The sequence below is a fragment of the Benincasa hispida genome, chromosome 7 (assembly GCF_027475165.1).
Source record: "Benincasa hispida cultivar pf3 chromosome 7, pf3_genome.v1.1, whole genome shotgun sequence".
Classification (NCBI taxonomy): domain Eukaryota; kingdom Viridiplantae; phylum Streptophyta; class Magnoliopsida; order Cucurbitales; family Cucurbitaceae; genus Benincasa; species Benincasa hispida.
Genome location: NC_143484.1, coordinates 32532401 through 32538318, shown reverse-complemented (window position 1 = coordinate 32538318; position 5918 = coordinate 32532401). Strand labels below are relative to the sequence as shown.

Genomic DNA, 5918 nt, shown 5'->3' with positions numbered 1-5918 from the left:
AGTATCTGTGCTTCATAGCTTCTCCTTAGATGCCCATATATATATGAAATATGTCTCGTTAAAACCCAATGGGAAAAAAACCCTATTGAAGGAAAAAAAAAGTACATATTTCATATAATATATACTCTTAAAAGAATACAATATATTTACTCCCCCTCATGAAAACATCACTTCAGATCTCTGAGTCACCGCATTCCAATATTATATACCAATTTTTCAAAAGTTGCGGTTGGTAATGCTTTTCTAAATAAGTCTACCAGGTTATCCTTCGAATAAATTTGTTGTATAGTGATGTCGCCATTTTCTTCAAGATCATGAGTATAGAAAAACTTCAGTAAAATATTCTTTGTTCTATCTCCTTTAATATATCTTCCTTTGATTTGGGCTATGCAAGTTGTGTTGTCTTCTTATAATAATGTTGGAGGGTTTTTATAAGACAAGCCATATGTTTCACGAATGTGCTGAGTCATTGATTTTAACCATACACATTCTCAACTAGCCTTATGAACTGTAAGAATTTCAGCATGATTTGAGGAAGTGGCCGTTATGATCTATTTCACCAATAGCCATGATATAGCAGTTACTCCACATGTGAACAGATAACCTGTTTAAGATCCAACATTTTGTGAATCAGATAAATATCTAGAATTTGCATAACCAACGAGACCAAAATTTGATTTATTTAAATTAAAAAAACCTATATCGATTGTTCCTCGGAGATAATGGAGTATGTGCTCAATTTCGTACCAATGTCTTTTTATTGGAAAAAAATTATATCTTGTTAATAAATTTACTGAAAATGCAATATTTGGTCTTGTATTATTAGCAAAATACATAAGTGCACTAATTGTACTAAGATATGATATTTCATGACCAAAAAGTTCTTCATTATCTTCTCGAGGTCCATATAAAATCTTTTCAAAATTTTTTTGACTGATGAATAAATATTCCATCTACTAAATGCTCAATTTGCAAACCAAGGAAAAATTTTGTTTTTTCGAGATCTTTCATCTCAAATTCTTTCTTTAAGATATTCTATTGCCTTTGAAACTCTTCAAGAGTTCCAATTATATTCAAGTTATCAACATATATAGTTATAATAGCAAATCCTGATTGTGATTTCTTTATAAAAACACACGGACATATTGCATTATTTTGATATCCTTCTTTCAATAAATATCCATTCAAGCGATTGTACCACATTCGTCTTGATTGTTTCAATCCATATAGTGATCTCTGTAACTTTATTGAATACCATTCCTAGGAATTTGATTTATATGTTTCAGGTACCTTAAATCCTTCTGGGATTCTCATATAAATATCATTTTCAAGAGATCCATATAAATATGTTGTAACTACATTTATAAGATGCATATCAGACTTTTATACACAGTCAAGTCAATTAATTATCTTAATGTAATTGCATCCACCACCGGAGAATACATCTCCTCAAAATCAATACCAGATCTTTGTGAAAAACCTTCTGCAACTAGTCTTACTTTATATCTTGTGACCTCATTATTTTCATTTCTTTTCCTCACAAATACCCATTTGTATCCCGTAGGTTTAACACCTTCTGGTGTTCGAACTATTGGTCCAAAAACATGATGTTTTGAAAGTGAGTTTAATTCTGCTTTAATTGCTTCTTTGTACTTAAACCAATCTTTTCTATGCCGACATTTAATAGATTTTGGTTTAAGATCCTCATTTTCAAATATAAGATCAAGAGCAATATTATACACCAAAGTTTTGTCAATAATTACATTAATTCGATTCCATCTTTTTCCTATCATGACAATCTCATTATTATCTTTAGGTATTTCACCTTCCTCACTAGTCATGTCGAGAATTTCTTTATGGGTATTTATATCCTCAACCAAGTCTTTTTCACTATTAATTATTTTTCATTTTTGAGGATTTTTATCTTTGGAATCCAATGGTCTATCACGCTTCTGACGTGTTCCAGACTCATTAGTGATAACTTGTTGTGTTGGGATATCAATTTTTTATGGAACATTTGTAACTGGTATATGTGACTTAGTTACTTTCTTTGCATCTATAAATGTATCTGGTAATTGATTTGCTATATTTTGCAAATAAATTATTTTCAGAACTTCAAGTTCATATTGATTTGTACAGAGATCTAAATGAGACAATAACGATGCATTCCATGTAATTTCTTTTTCCAATTTCTTAATTCCTCCCCTAATGTTGGAAAATTTGTCTCGTTAAAATGAAAATCAGCAAATTGTGTAGTAAATACATCACCCCTCAGGGGTTCAAGATATTTTATAATTGATGGGGAATCATATCCAAATATTTCTAACCTCCTTTGAGGACCCATCTTAGTGCAGTGTGATGGAGCAATTGGAACATATACTGCACACCCAAAAATTTAATATTTAGCTCATGACCATAAGCTAATTGTAATGGAGAGTACTTATGATAAGTTACTAGTCTAATGCGTACAAGTGACACTACATGTAAAATAGCATGTCCCCATACAGATGAAGAAAGCTTAGCTCTCGTAAGTAATGGTCTTGCAATTAATTGCAAACGTTTTATAAATGATTCTGCTAAACCACATGTGCTACAGGATGTTCAACACTTATCCCAATTGACATATAATAATGATCAAAAGCTTGGGACGTAAATTCACCAGCATTATCAAGATGAATGGTCTTAATTGTATAATCAGGAAATTGTGCTCTTAACTTAATTATTTGAGTAAGTAATCTTGCAAATGCAAGATTTCAACTTGATAATAAACACAATGTGACCATCTATTGGTTGCATCTATTAATACCATAAAATATCTAAATCGCTCACTTGGTGGATTAATGGGTCCACATATATCACCATAAATTGGTTCTAAAAATGCAAATGATTCAGTCCCCACTTTAGCTGGTGATGATCTAATTATTAATTTTCCTTGAGAGCAAGCATCACATGATAATTCATTAGATTGAAGAATTTTCTGGTTCTTCAAGTGGGTATCCATTTGAATTCTCAATAATTCTCCTCATCATTATAGATCCTAGATGACCCAAATGATCATGCCAAATTGTAAATATATCTAAATTCATGAACTTCGCGTTTATTGTTGCATATGTTTCAATTACGACATTAAAGATAGTGTTATTAAAGCCCTTTAATGTCGGTTGCCTTTAATGTCGGTTTTAAACCGACATTAAAGGGCTTCAATAACACCAATAACACAACCTTCAATATCAGTTGCAACCGACATTGAAGGTCTTTAATGTCGGTTGCAACCGACATTGAAGGTCTTTAGTGATTAAAGCCCTTTAATGTCCGTTTTATCAATTATTGTCCTTTTTTTTTTTTAATTTAGTTGTCAAATCCATTTTTTCGGCCAAAAAGTATAACATGACACATCATCATCAAGCGTAGTAGCTATGACATATTATTCATGTATGGATTATAAATCTATTATATTTAATCCGCAAATTCTGGTATAAAATTATAATTTAAAAGGACGTACAATAATTCAGGCCTTGAAAACACAAATTACAAGTAATACAAACATTATGATTTTACAAACATTATGGGTTTACTGTCCCTCTCTACTTGGTAAGTATGTATCCCTTCATAATTCTTCTTGAACAGACCCCCCAGCTTCAGCGGTGTCTAGTTATAGGCATTTTTGTCTAACCACTGTTGTTTAAAAGATCACAAACAATAAAGGTTTAAGACAAAGGATTGAAAGTGAAAATGTGATCAGAATTCATATTCAACTAACCGTATTTATTGGGAATGTGCATAAATGGTACATTAACATTCAAAGTATGCCAAAACATAAGCATAAGAATATGAAAGAGGAAAGGAGGAAATTAGCATTCAAAATCTAAAACTCACATGATCCAATGACGACAAAAATGAAGAATCCAATAAGAATAGTGCCGACAGGGTAGTCCTTTCCCTTCTTTGTAGCAGTCTCAGGCACAACCCCTCTTCAAAATTTTCTTCTTGAACCTTTCCACCTTCATGTGCCCTTGCTCTTGTTCACTGCCTTGCTATGCTTCAGAGACCATGCAAGGTACTGCAAATGCAACTATATTAAGAACTTCTTCAGATGCTTTACGAGCAACTCGAAACTGCATGATTAATGAGAGTTTCATGAACTAGTTGTAGATATGCAGACCTATACACTGGTACATCTAGAAATTACTTGGTCATTTGAAAAGCTGTTTATTAAAGTACCTCGTCTCCAAAAGGACAGTTGACATCTGATGAAATTTTGGATGAAAAAACTGCAAGAAGCAGATGCAAAGCAAGAGCAATTTGGCCTCCTGAAAAATGGGAAAGTTTTAGACAACTTTCATGATTGATGTTCAAGGGAGTATTCGAATTAGTTTTCTGATTAGTTGGTTCATTACTTTATTGTTATTGCCAACCATACTTTGATTGCCTATTTATCGAGCCAACTCCTTGTTGAAATTCAATAAAAGACTATAAAGTTTCTCCATCAAATGTTTTTCATAAGCTTGATAAAAATTCATGAAAATATGAAGATTGAATAATGACAAAGCAAACAGATTCAGATCTGCTTCAGACATTCCAAGATGGCAGCATATATTGGGAAAAGAAACCCTTAGAAAAATGGCATCAACACAAATATACAAAATTTAAAAGTATTTCCGAAAGAGTTAAAGAGACTCAGACATCCAAGGAAGGATAAAGCAGCACTAGCTCTCAAGTCTGGCGAAGGCGAAAGCTCTTAGACGGCCACTGCAAATGTTTTGAGAAACAACTCTTCAAGATATCATCATTGTTATCAAAATATCAAACCTAACATAGAGCATGGAGAATCATTTAGATACCACCAGATGGCACTCGAAAAAGGGAAACAAAAATAGAGGAAATGGGGTATCAAGATAAGTTAAGAACAGAAGGAAAATATTTAATGATTTCCAGTGGCAAACGGAAATGAAGTTACAAACAAGTCCTTAATAGACCTAACAGTTCAAATGAGATTAAAATAAAAGTTAAGAGCAGAACCAACAGTTCAAATGATTCTCCAGTAATAGGTGAAAAACAAATAAATCCAAGAATTCAAATAAAAGCAATAGTACTTGTATATAAGATTTTCCAAGCAGCAATGATCAATAATATATAACTCGTCCAAAGCCCAACAATAGTCGCTGGGGGGTTTTGAAGAGCGAACATGCATTATAAAACAAAAACTTAAAAATCAAATCGTCGAGAAACTAGAAGTAAAACTCTTAAGTAGAGCCTCAGACATCCAAGGAAGGATAAGAACAGCAAAAGCTCTCAAGCCTGGTGAAGGCGAAAGCTCTCAGGCGGCCACTGCGAATGTTTTGAGAAACAAACCTTAAATGTATCATCACAGACTCATTACCAAATCATCATACAAATCAATAAGAAAAATCAAATAAAAAACAATAAAAGAGAATATAGAATGTGGGAAAATATGAATGCATAAGCATCATAAAGGAAGCAAATGCCAGAATCTCATCTCCCAAAGATCATTGTCGGCAACGTACAGCGCTGAAAACGCTACGAAATATTAGAAGCGCATCAGAGACTTTAATTTATTGCCTTCCAATAGAAGAAAATCAAACCAAAAGTAAATCTAAAATGCATTTGGGAAAAAAAATCTAAAAAACCATCCCCACTCAAGGAGAACATGTTGGATTTCAATTTTTGGTCTGGCTCACCGGTATCTAAAGTATACATGATACCAGCTCTAGAACAAATGCCTGCAATAATTTAAGATCATGTTGATTTTTACAAAAAAAAAAAAAAAAAACACACACAAAAAAAAATGATGAAGATAATAATTGATGAAGATAAAATTGTCAATATCACACAAAATGATGGTGTATAAGATGTCAGAGTCCAAAGATCATTTAGCCAGTAACCAAGAACTGAGAAAA

General features: G+C 32.5%; 2 non-coding genes across 2 annotated transcripts; both read right to left on the bottom strand.

Annotated features, from left to right (window-relative positions):
• Positions 1–4673: 4673 nt before the first annotated feature.
• On the bottom strand, positions 4674–4795 carry LOC120082287 (small nucleolar RNA SNORD14). The gene has a single exon (XR_005483119.1). It is a non-coding gene; the product is annotated as a small nucleolar RNA SNORD14 (small nucleolar RNA).
• Positions 4796–5251: 456 nt separating this feature from the next.
• On the bottom strand, positions 5252–5374 carry LOC120082286 (small nucleolar RNA SNORD14). Its single transcript, XR_005483118.1, has one exon. It is a non-coding gene; the product is annotated as a small nucleolar RNA SNORD14 (small nucleolar RNA).
• Positions 5375–5918: the final 544 nt, after the last annotated feature.